General features: G+C 43.7%; 1 protein-coding gene across 1 annotated transcript in view; it reads right to left on the bottom strand.

The window, feature by feature from the left end:
* Positions 1–500, bottom strand: part of fat1a (FAT atypical cadherin 1a) — a 76,636-nt gene extending 76,136 nt beyond the window's left edge. The window contains exon 1 of the mRNA XM_030430882.1: positions 86–500. The gene's annotated coding sequence lies outside the window, so the exon portion shown is untranslated. The remainder of the gene's footprint in view (positions 1–85) is intronic.
* Between the last annotated feature and the right edge of the window lie 12,666 nt (positions 501–13,166).

Raw genomic sequence — 13,166 nt, 5'->3', positions numbered from 1 at the left:
CGAGTTGAGCGCAAAGTTTCAAGAGTCAATTTTTAGAAACCAAAGCGCGAGCTCGACGCTCGTAATGTCACTCAGAGCTACTCACCAGACCAGCTGGATGATCGCCGGCTGCCGCTCAAAACTTCACTTCACATAAATCCTGGCGGTTTTGGGGGTGAATGTATTTTACTGCCGCGATCATCTCTCTTTCTCTCTCTGTCTCAGCTGAGCGAGGCTTGTCTGTTGGCGAGAATCCGTCACCCTCTTCCTCCTCGGTGCCTCACAGACCTCTGAGCCTTCTGTTCCGATCCGCTCGCAGCCTCAGAGTTATCACACTTGGTGGCTGGGTACAGTAGAGCTGCGCGCTGCGGGGCTGCCTCGCTGCTCTCCTCCACAGCGGTTCAGGTGGAGTTGCATGTTGCTGCCTTCAGGTGATGTCGGAAATATCGCAACTCTGACAGAAGTCAAGAACAACAAAAAACACCACTCGAGTAAAGGGCAAAGTCGTGATTTTTTTTTTTTTCTTCTTCTTCTCTCGCCTACATTAGTCCCGTTTGGAAAAGTGACGGAGCTAACTGAGGGGGCGGGGTGAAAGGAAGTCACACCAACATCTGAAGGAGAAAGTCATGTTGTCTTTGGTTATAAATAGCCAATATGTTTTTTTTGTTGTTGTTGTTGTCGCTTTGCTGATGAATCTCGCTGGTTCTCATGAATTATTTCAAACTGCAGCCTGCGCATGGAGCTTATTGTCTCCCTCAGCACAGCCTCATATGATGCATTTCTTCAATACACACCAGCCATCAAAACACCTGCTATGTTATGCAGGGCCATTATTTTTTTAAATATCATTTCTACACAGGAGGTCATTCAAGCAACCGCGGTTTGAAAGTAGGTGCATGTCAGGATCAGACAGCGGACAGCTTGAGCTCTGACGTCACGGATTCCTCCGTCATACCGTGCATGCACAGCTCAGTGTGTTGACCTGCAGTCTAGCTGCACTGCCAGCACCTCACAGCAGCATGAGCTTTAAAAAGTACGCCAAAGTCCCGACTGACTAAAAGGAAAGATATCGTGTTTTGGTAAAAATGGAATTCACCTTCACAAATAGTAGCTTGAGTAATCTGATATTTCCATGTACATAAGTATCATAAGCCATTTTCTGACAGTAAATGTTCAGAAGTACAAGTAAGAGTAAATTAAAGATATATTTTCATGTATGTGAACACTATATACTTTTGGTTGATTGATTGTTGCCCCTTACTGTCAAACTTTGGTCAACTCATGTTGTTGTCAATTTCCTATAGAGATACATTTGAGTCATTGTTGACATTGTCACGACACCATTACTGTGACCAAACGCATTCACGATAACGATAGTATCGTGATACCTATAGACATTATGAGAGAAAATAATGCTCCTCATCAAATCCATCTGTAATTTTATCGTGTGTTCCTTTTATCAGCGAATAAATTAGCGCGAAGGGAGATGGAGACTCTGTAACCGTAACTGTTAAAAGTGTGCGGAAAGAACAACTGCGCTTGAATTACTAGTGAAAAGGCGATCAGATGAACTCACAAAACAAAAGATGAATATTCACAGGCTTATCTTGAATATCACGGTATTGCGACACCCTTTGGCTCTGATGCAGAATGTAATCTGCAACAAGTAACTAAAGTCATAGTAGTAGTTGAGTATAAAGTACAATATTTGCCTCCAAAATGTGGTTGCGTGGAAATATGGTGTCGTAGATAAATAGGAAAAACTCATGTGAAGTACATGTACCTCTAAATTGCACCTAAATTGGCCACATTCCATCACTGCACAGATTTTTATTTCATATATACCGCTTTCTGAATCCTCTCCATTTATGTCTTCCGTTCTCGTGCCCTCTTCCTGCGAAACCGCTGTGCAGTCTGTTTGTTTTTTCGGAGTGATCACTGAATGCACTTGAGCATCCGAGAATCGAATGTCTTCATTCAGCTCCTGGAACATGTGGTTAACGGCTAAACTCGACACTGTGCTGTGAAGTGGCTGCCAAAAAATGCCAGAGCAGGGAGAGCGGGGTGGTGGAGGTGGTGGTGGTGGTGGTGGTGGTGGGCTGTTTGAGTCCAGCGTGAGAATCTCTGCCTAATGTCCATTCAGCACCGGCTCATTAAAGTCACATTTGCCTACAGGCTAAGTAAACGAACGAGACCTATGGGTTTGGTGTGTGTGTGAGAGAGAGAAGGGGGGAGAGAGAGAGAGAGAGAGAGAGAGAGAGAGAAGGGGGGAGGGAAAGATTGAGTGTGTGTCAGGGAGCAAGTGTGTAATGTTTCATCTCTCTCCTCTCTCCCCGGCTCGCCCCGCTATCTCGCTCCCAGTTTTGTTCGAGACAATGTTAGGTATCTGAAACGGCTTTCTTCTCTCCCCCTGCCTCTCTTAGCCTCCCCTCTGATCTGCCTGTAAAGCTTTAATTGAATTCAGGTCAGGTGATGCCCTGGGCCGCTTCCACCGCTTTGATCTCGCCCGAGTGTTTGCAGTCCTGGCTGCTGGGGGTCAGGTCCTGGTGCGCGTATAGACCTTATGGATGTATAGTGTTTGCATTGGGGACCATCTCCAGCCGCCTTTAATCACAAGTTAAGCCAACTTCATAGACTGACAGCGGTGGAGGGAAGTGTTCGGAGCCAGGTGGAAGCGCTTACGCCACCTTGTAAAAAAAATACTCTGTTATGATAAAGTTCTGCATGGAAAATGTTACCATAGTAAAAGTAAGTTGGTTTGATTGATGACAAATGATACATTTACAAGCTACATTTGTAGTAAATTAAACTTTAGTTATACAACCTTTATCAGTCAGGTAATGTAGGTAATGTTTATAGATGAACTACACACTCTTTAAGTATTAGAAACACAAGTCTTACATTTACAATAAACAATTACTCAATAAATGGCTCATAAAGCCTTTCATCGTTTGTCCACAGTGAAATTACTGTTAACTAAAGTTTAATTAACTATAAATCAACCATTCGTTAATGATGGTTATCATAAAGTGTTACCTACACATTGTATTTCATCAGCTCTTCATACAGTTTAGATGCAGAAGTTGTCATATAATCGTGGTGCAGTAAAAAATACATTGTCTCCTTTATGAGATATAGTGCAGTAGAAAGAGTAGAAAGTAGCACCTCCAAATTGTACTTAAACATACTGCAAGGAACCTTTAAGTGGGTATGAAACAGAGCTAACTGTATACCTCCATGACCTCCATGAGCAAACGATACTGTCAGTGATAAGACTGGCTACGTATAATTATTGTAATTGTTCTGAGTGCCTGTCACTGGGTTGGATTCTGACCTGTTCGGGTTAGATAAGTCATAAACTAAAGCACGCTGTATGACATACCGCTGAGGATGAATTGCGTGTTCTCAGTGCCCGAGGAAAGACGCTGCTGTGTCGCACTAAAACAAAGTTTACTTTGTTTCACCAGCAGCGTCTCTGGTCCAAAGGTTCCGCCAGAAACAGCAGTGGCAGTTCTAGACCAGTTTTAATAGGGGGGCCAGGTTGGGGCCGGCTTTTTTGTTAGGGGGCACATACAACCCGGAAAAAAGGATAAATCCCTCATTCAGACAAAGCAGTGTTTACAATTTCAGCAATATTAATTGGGTAGTAAACTGCTGAGACACTTTATTTCTGCCTTTCCCTTCAGAACAAAATTATTGCAAGAAATCTGTCATTGTATTATTAATGCAGACTCCCTGTCAGGGGGGCCACAGGGGGCCCAGACTCAGAGTTACGGGGGCACTGGCCCCTGTTGCCCCCCCCCTAGAACTGCCCCTGAGAATCAGCCAAAAAAATTAAAGTTTCTTGTATTAGTCATGAACACTACTTCAGTAAATCTTCTTGCTAATCCCGCCACTGCACTGTGACTGCTCGGAGTGTGAAAGCTTAATGAATGACATGTCAGGTATGTCTCTACATCGTGTGTCATTCTCGTGTGTCGTTCTCAGTCTCAATGCCTCATTCTGACACAGTGTGCAGCATGCTGCATATTGTTTCTCATGTAACATACTGCAGGCTCAATTTCCTCTTAAAATCATACTAATCCACTACAGATTGTCCTCATGTTGCTGAGAGATGTTAGGAATGGGCCCCGACTGGCGTGCCGAGTGAGTTACTTCTCCTTTGCCCGTGACTAATGTCTTAAGCTGAGGGTTCCCGGTGCAACTTGAAACTGGATCGAGATCAGGGGAAGATACAGATGATTTGTAGTGTGCCTGCAGCAATGGAGCACCCAGGTATCTGTTCCTCCCACCACCCAATCTGTGTAGAATCTGAATCCAGAGGCAAAGCTTAACTGTAAAAGAGATTAGAATAATTCAATATCTACCCTCTCTGTGCTGTCCTCAAGTAAAGATCCTGACCCTCCCAGAGCTGGTGCCCCGCTTCTCACAATGACCCTCTGTGCAGAGAGGGAATACATTATCACAAAGAACCACTACCCAAAGAATTCATTTTCTCTCTCTCCTTTTTTTTTGTCTGGCTTGAAAATGAAGCTTTATTTTGCCACACAATGTACCTGACACGTTATTTTGGAAAAATAACATAACAAATGCGTGATATGTAATAATAAACAATTGAAATTTCCCCCTGCAGCTGGAGACAAACTGCTGTGCTCTGAAAATAAAGTCTTCTGCTGCCTCAAGCAAAGCAGGAGATTATCTTAGCAAAGCCCCCTCGGTTGCAGCAGCTTCCGTAATTACCTAAAAAACTGACACAAGAAGACGCTGTGCTATATCTGGAGCGACCTGTTCGGAGGGTTAACACTGCTGCATTATTTATTTGGTGTTGTTGCTTTTTAAAAGAGCATGCAAGTGAAGAATAAAAACGTGTGAAAGAGATGAGTGCACCTCTCTCTCTGCATGCAAGGCCATCACGAAAAAACCTGTGCCGCGCCTCCTGGGAAATCAAACCCCCCCCCCCCCCCCCACACACACACACACACACACACACACACACACACTCTGCTTTTTTTCCCTGTTTATAAACTCTAAATTTGGTTTGGACTGAGGTTGCATTTCAAAGCTCTTTGTTATTCACTGGTTCATAATCCAAATAAGATGGCTGTCCCTGGAGATGTCCCCAGGTGGATCACAGTAGTACATTCAATTTTTGGGGGGGGTAAACAGACTGTTCACCTCATTAGACCTGAAAACACAGTCCGTGTAAGAGAAATTGCACTGAAGAGGATTCGACCTTTTCCAATATTTCATTGAGTCTTCTTTTATATATTCAAATTAGGTATGAAATACATAAAATACCGGAAACATGCTTATTCACTTTCTTGCTCAGCATCACACAAGAATATTGACACCACACTCATATCTTGTTTTATGAATACGAGGCTAAAGCCAGTTAGCTTAGCTGAGCACGAAGGCTAGAAAGAGGGAAAACAGTCTCACTTCGTCCAGTGGTAACACAATCTGCCGACTAGCATCTCAAAAGGCTCAGGCTGGCCTGCTAATGAAGAAGTTACACCCATTTGGTGAGGCCTAACAAAAACTGAGGTGACGTGTACGCAGCATGTTGTACAAATGCATGATAACCATGTAGCTGGTTGTAGCTTCCACAACGACCTTTATCGCCATCACCCAAACGACACGACAATTGCGTCAGAACGTACCGGCAGCAGGCATATCGGAAATTCATCACAAATTTGCAACTGGAGAGGTTTAGGCTACGAACAATACACGGTGAGTTTTAAGAAAAGATTTTGGTTTGTGTTCAAATAATTATGTTACTTAACTTTTGTATGTTACGTTACACTACACTGCGGTGCGTAACGTTACGTGACTTTACACTAGGTCACTTGTATTGAGGTAACATTACGTTGTGTTTTGTACATGACATGATGTTAGTACGCCACTAAATAATTTAACGCTGACTTTTGGTTTCACTTTCCTGTGTTTGTCTGACCCACCACAGCCTCCTCGCTATCTGGACGTTGTTGTTCTTTAAGCTCTGTTACCTGACTTCCTCCTTTGCTTCAGTAATTATTACCGCAGCCACTGGAGGTCACTACCGAACACTAGGTATAAATGTGGGTCACAATAAGCAGTTGCCTCTGTGGATGTTTATCTGATGACGACAGGCTGATCTCGTTTGTTTGATCCTGACACAAACTTGTGTGTAAGAACAACAATTTGTGTAAATTAGTGAGTTTTAGTGGTAGCAAGATTTTGTTGGGCTGGTTTACCTATTTACCCCTTTTTCAGGGCTATATGCTAAAATAAGCTAGCGAGATTCTGTCGGGGTAGAGTGAGTTGTGTCTATCTTCATCGTACAATCACGTGGCTCAGACGCACGGAAAAACAGTATCCACGTGTCACAATACCTTTCCTCCTCTTTACCGCAGACTCTTGGCTGTGGAGTGCTGATTGACTGGCTGATGGAGTAGGTGGCTCGGGGAGATAATATCTTTGGAGGGTATGTGTGTGTGTGTGTGTGTGTGTGTGTGTGTGTGTGTGTGTGGGCTAAGCATATCATCACTGCTTACCATATGCATTGCAGTGTATCCGCACAGCGTCCGTGCGAGGCGACGAGCTCGACTGAAGTAGAATAAATTGCTATGATTTAAGTTAAAGCACTATAATCTGCTTTAAGACGCAAACTAATATCTTCCGCAGTATGCGTGTTATTGTCATGCGTAAGCAGTGAATATGTGAACATACAGTGTTTAGTTACACTTTTCCTGAAGCACACCTCCTTTGGCCGTCTCCCTCTTGAGAGGCCGGCTCTTTGATGTGATGTAATATATAAAGGCTGCAGGGGATATAAAAAAAACAACAACAAATTGAACACAACACTGACTGATATTTTTGATGTACTGTATTCCAACAGTCATTTTTTTCTCCCCCTTGCTAAATCCTAATCCCACGGAAATTGTGTCGGGATTATACACAAAAGGCGCATTTTGGACATGGATTTGCATGGATGGATTAGCAAAGCCTTGTAATGGAGGCTCGTGTTTGTAGAGAAACCTCCATCTTCTTGTTGTAGCACATTAAAATGATGCGGCGCTCCGCTTCATGTTTAACACACACAACTCATCTCCCACCCTGGGAGCGCAGATAATTTTCCCGTCGCCATGAAGAAAAGTTGTGAATTTGTATATATCAGCGAGAAACAGACGCCCGTGTCAGAAACATTCTGCCTCTGCACGGACAGATTCACATGTCAACAAGCCACTCAAAAACAACAGACGCCCAAATGCTGTATGTTCACTCACAGCTCGGGGCTTTAAGACAGTGATACGGAGGATTGGGGGGGTTGCTTTGATCCCCACCCCCCGAGGATGATGTTGCCTTTCACTCTCACCCAGCCCACATTTTTCTCTTCAACAAACTGGTGCTCAGAAAACAGAAAATTGCAAATAAAAGGGAACCATTAAGTACTTCACAGTGTATTCATTTGGGTCTCTGCAAGACACCGCCTCGCTCTTCAATCGCATCCTTTGTACAAAAAAAAACAAGCCAATCATGGTCCTCTGGCAGTCATGTATTATGTATTTACAGACACATTTGCTTATCTAATAGCAGCCATATCGCGTCTCAGATTTAGACGGCTTAGGGAATGCCCTAAGGCCCTCGCACTGCTTCCTAATCCTCAGATCTGGGGGATGTCATCGCGCTCCCGGGAGTCAATGAAAAGGACCTAAAAAGGACCAAAGTTTTCCCTTGTTTTTTTTGTTTTTTTCTCTCAGTCTTGTGTACAAAACAGAGAACATTCGTGTGACTAAGTGCTGGAATAACGTGTGTGCGTCCTTGGCACAGTCACATCAGAGGATTGGAGCGCGGTCCTTGCCCACAGACAATATTTTGAGCAATCCGCGGTAAACAAACTGGCCACCGTGTTCAGACCGAGTCCCTTCTCACAGCAGGTACAAATTAGACTTGTGTAAGTGTGGGTTTCCTGTTGCTGAAATGCGTGAATCACCAGTTCTTTGACACAAGTGGCACAGATTGTGGATCACGTTTCAGCTAAATGAACCGTGTGTTAAACCTCAACCACTGAGCAGCAACTGACCATTCATGGTTTAGCAAAAAAGCAAGGCATGGTGTCTTTTTTTAAAAAACTCCCGTGGCACCTTGAATGAATCATCGGCGACTTCCGGTGCATCCTGACACTTAATCTGAACCAGAATTTTCCATGGCAACAGGGCGCTAATCCTCTTTGCAAGAGCTTTTGGCACGGCACGTCATTCATTCATGAAAATCTAGGTTAGTGTCTTAATCGAGTAAATACTACAGACAGCATCATTATTGCTTAGCCCACTTCGCTAACACTCCTAAAGCATTGAAAGTCCTGCTAGCACGTCAGCTATTATGTTACTTTGTTACTTTTGTGTAAGTTATTTTCTGCTTAAATGTAAGCTACAAATGTTAGCATGTTCGGCTAACTCGTTTACACGTAAGACCAAGGAGCTCAGCATTAGCTTATTATATTGTTTTTAAGGGTGATTTTAAGGGCTAGCTACAATACAATCTGGCGCTAACTCTTTTTAGCGACAGTAGCCAGTTGTCATAAAATGCTCTGCCGCGCTTGTTAGCTTGTCGATATGGTTGTCGGGCTGCCAGACAGAAATATTGTTTCAACTTTGCATCTTGCAGCTAGTTACCAGGGGTCGAAGTAACTAAGTACAACTACTCAAATTGGGTTATTGAGTAATTTTTTCAGGTATTTTTTCCAAGTCTGTGATTTGACTTATACCATAGTATGCATTACATCAAATAATCTACTTAGTTACTTTCAAAATCATAATTTACTGCTGAGTACAATTTGAATTGATATCCAAACCTTTTATCTGCACTTTGTAGCCAACAGTAGGAACAGGTGACCACGAGCACTGAGCAGAACAACACAGAGAGTTGGGAATAATTAAGACTGAAGATTTGGAGATACATAAACCGCTTTGGTTTTACTTTAATACCAGCACGCGTACTTGTAATAGAGCGATATTTCTGCTATATTGGTGGTGCTTGTTACTAATAGGACAAGAAAATGTAATCTCACGGTGCATCATGTGCGAGAAACTGATATCGTGAGGTGAATAACGGTGCTGTCTCTTCTCCTCACAAGACACACGCAGCGGGAAAACAGCAAAGTGCCTCATGGCAAATGATCTGCCCCCAGGACATGTTCAGAGAGGGCTGCTGGTGGCACCATGTGCGTGCGTGGACGTGTCACGCTCGTGTGTTTTAAAATATCCAACATTTTATCCAGATGAGCCGGCTCTTAAGATGCGGGCTGTAATTGACGTGTGTTCGCATATTCAAGTCCTGCCTTCCCGCAAGACCCGAAGCTGGAAAAACAGTGCCGGGAGACTGAGAGAGAGAGAGATGCAAATCAGTGGAGCAGCAGGTGGAGAGTGGCATTCATCAATGTTTGATGGGATTCATTCTTTCTTAGTGGCACTCCGGCGAGCTAAGGACAGCACGGAGGGATGAGTAAGAGCAAACACTCGCAGCACAAACCATGGCGCTACGGGTCATTATCGCGTCATGTTTTGTTTAAACCACTTCTCCATAATGTAAACATTTCAAAAGAATTTAAAAAGACCCTGAAAGAATAACTCATTCCATTTTCATCAAGTTCCCCCCTACTCTCGTCGCTGCAGGAGCTTGTCAGCCGCTCCATGAGTGAAAGCCCTTTCTTCACTGTCTGTCATTCAATTAAATATAATGGGGTAAAATGTGCCTGCTCGGAGTGCTCAGGGTTATTTTAAACACATCACTTTCCACCCTCTGCCCCTCAAACAGCGACATCACACACAATGCTTGCTGACATTTTGACACTTGTTGCAGAATAGACTTGTCGCCTTCGAGGCAAGTTTACTCAGTAATCCCACTGTAACGTTTGCAAATTGGTAAGTGTAGTAAATGCTGGAACTGGTAATGCCGCTGTGATGTTAGGACGTGAAAGCTCAAATATATCAGTCAAGTCAGCCAACTGATTTTCAATACAGGGTTGTACCGTAACTCATGCTCATAGATTTCATTCTGCATCTGGCTTTTTTTTTAACTGAACCGCGCCCTGGGGCTGTAAAGGCGTAATGCATACGTTCAAAGGTGCCTTTTAAGCAGGATGTGCAGGAGTCTTGGGAATCAGATGAAGGCTTCCGAGGGCCCTCGTACGTCGTGCATCCGGATTATGTTTAAATCCTAGTCGAGCGGGACAGCTGTTCACATCTGGCATCAGAACACGTTTCATGTCGTACATGGTAGGAAAATGAGAATATTGCGTCTGTGATGTCGCATGTGACTTTGTGAGCAGATGTTTCGAAGTCTGGAGTTGAGTTTGATTTGCTCGCTGTCATCTCGGCAGTTGGAGATTGTTAAGTTAAGCAAATGGGGGAACAAGTGAGCAACAGGCAGCAAGTGGAGAGTGACAGCCTGAGACACCTGCCTGTCACAGCGAGCACACCTCAGTACATCCCCCCTTAATATGCGCTTATTAAACAATAGATGTCATAATCAGCATGTTAGAAGGTAACAGCTCAGCTATTAGGAGCCTAAATTAATAGCCGAATCAGATTAAATCCCAACGTGTCTCCATGTTTTGGTGTCCAGCATCGGTTAATTTGATGTATATAAAATTGTGATCGGCTCACCGTGACATTTTTATGCAAGGATGGAACAGCACCTGAGGGGTGCCCCCTGTAGAGAGAATATATTAGAGCAGGGGGTTTGTTTATATGCCAATAACAATTTGGTAGCCTTGAATTATTTATGTTTGAGCTCCACATCCAAAAAAGGAAAAGACAAAAAGAAAAGGAGAAGCAGACAAGTAGACTTTATATCTCCCTGACTGATCGCCTGAAGGACTGCAAAGGTCCATCGACATTAAAGGGGATTTCCGGTATTTTTAAACCTCATCTACACGTATCAATGTGTAAATGTCTTGAAACAATCCAGTAGTGACCAGAAACAGTCTTGATCAAGAAGTCTCGCTCTGAAATGTCGCGAGAGGTGAATTGCTGCAGTTGTTGCCTCATCTAGATCAATTAAATATTCAGCCATGAATTTGGAAAGAAATTGAACGAGACTCGTGTTTCCGTTTACGAAAAAAGGATATCGTCATTCATCAAACAGGTCTATCTCTGCGGGAATCTTTTCACATATGTTGCCTGTCAGTGGCAAGAACAAGCACATCTAGCATAACTTTGACTGTCGGAGCTGCCCCGAAGGATTAAATCGTCACCATCGCAGCTGTGCCGCGGCTCCCGGCTGAGGCCATCAACTGGACCGGTTCCTAAAACATTTTGGTAAGTATGAATAAATACAGGGCGCGCTTTAAGAACGAGTGATTTTCTCCTTTTAATGCACCAGCCTGAGAAGTTCATTCATCTCTTTTCTGGCTGCCTGCCCTCAGACTGCAGTTATTAGCTATTTAACAGACATTAGACTGGCCCTCGTTAGCTAATGACCTGCTACGCACACACACACACACACACACACACACACACACACACACACACACTACTCCGCCGCTGACTCAGCACAGATGTCCTCGGCCAATGCCAAGCAGTATGTAAAAACACTCCGATGTGCATTTAATGAAAAACGAACATCCGGCGCTGACATAATACTGAGCTAATGCAATTAAATGTCACTGTCAGCCTTCGTGCCGGCAAAAAAACTGAAAAGTTCACAGTCTGTTTTTTTTTTTTTTTTTTTTGCTTATCTAATAACAATCACCTCTCAAGTGCATGACCTTTTCCCCAGAACAGGGATCAATACAGCTTGCCATGATGCTGCAAACAAACCACTGTTTGCTTTACCTTAGCGTATCTTTCACTCATTTAAAAAGGTCAACAGACTCTGTTATACTGATAGGGCGAGAACCCTGCCCTTTCCTTTTTGGATTGATCTGAAGGCTGCCGCGAAATGGACTATACTTGCTCCTGCTATCCATCTTTTCCCTGTGTCATTTTGTATGTATGCCCGTGTGTGTGTCTGTGTGTGTGTGTGTGGACGGGCAGGTTTGCGCAGCGCACGTGTGCTCCGGCCTTTCGGTACAGTTCATGTATTGTAGCACTCTTCAAAGAGACGGGTCAAAACAGTGTTTTATCATCAAGCAGGTTCGGCTCCCCTTTGAAGGTCTAACGAGTGTCTCCTGCAGACCGGGCCCTCTTTGGGCTTGTGTGCAAAACATTACAGAGGTAGTTGTTGTGGGGGGGAAGTGGCAACAGCGGCGGTCGATTGAAGTTCGGGAAGAATGAAGGCTGAGGGATTAGGGTGTTCAAACATCGCTGTCCTGTGCGAAGCCTTGATATGACTGCACCTGGGAACAGGCTGTTCCGCACAGTGGCAGTTTCCCAGAGTGGGCCAGCAGCACTGTCAGCGCAGCGAGACAGCCTCGCACGAGTCGGAGATATGAGCACAAACACCGAAATGTAAAACACGTATTGTGGGGGAAGAGAGCGTAAAGACGGATCCCATGCCATACACATGAAATCGAGGAAATATTTCACCTGCGTTATTAAAGCTGAAGCAAGTCCGTATGCAAAGGTGAGGTATTTTTTTCTAAAAACAAAAGCTTCAAAGGAGCTGCATGTTATACAAACCATCCGTCACCCTGACCTCTGCAGCTACTCTCGTTCTACCACTCCACTGCAGTGTCAGTCTATTGCCTTATTCTAGGAGCTCTGCTGCCATATAATCCTTACGGGACTGAAAAATATAATTCTCTCATTTTTCTTGCACAGAGCAGCTTATCATTTTTTTTTTTTTTTTTTTTACGAAATTGTGCTCATTTCATGAAACTGCCAGGAACGAGGTGTTTTTTTTTGTGATGTCAAGAGGCTGATGTACAGACGGAGGCGAGAAAAAGAAGTCCGCTGGTTGAAACTGAGTATCTTACACATGATATATGAGCTGTGATATAGATGTGCGGTAGCAAACAGAGGGATTAATTGAGAATCTGAGAATGAATATCCGCATTGTATAAGGAATATCCCTTACAAACGACATATTGAATAGCTGAATAACCTTTTGAGTTGAACGTACCTCTAGGTAGTAAAATCATGTTCAAAAAGTTAACATCTGACAAACTTTCTATAGTAATTTAAGACAGCCCTCATCGCACCCATCATGTCAGAGATGAGTTGGAGGATACAAGCTGGCTCATATCTCATTTTTAATTAACCGAG

Source organism: Sparus aurata, chromosome 1 (assembly GCF_900880675.1).
Source record: "Sparus aurata chromosome 1, fSpaAur1.1, whole genome shotgun sequence".
NCBI classification, from domain to species: domain Eukaryota; kingdom Metazoa; phylum Chordata; class Actinopteri; order Spariformes; family Sparidae; genus Sparus; species Sparus aurata.
This window is presented reverse-complemented; position numbering and strand designations above follow the sequence as displayed.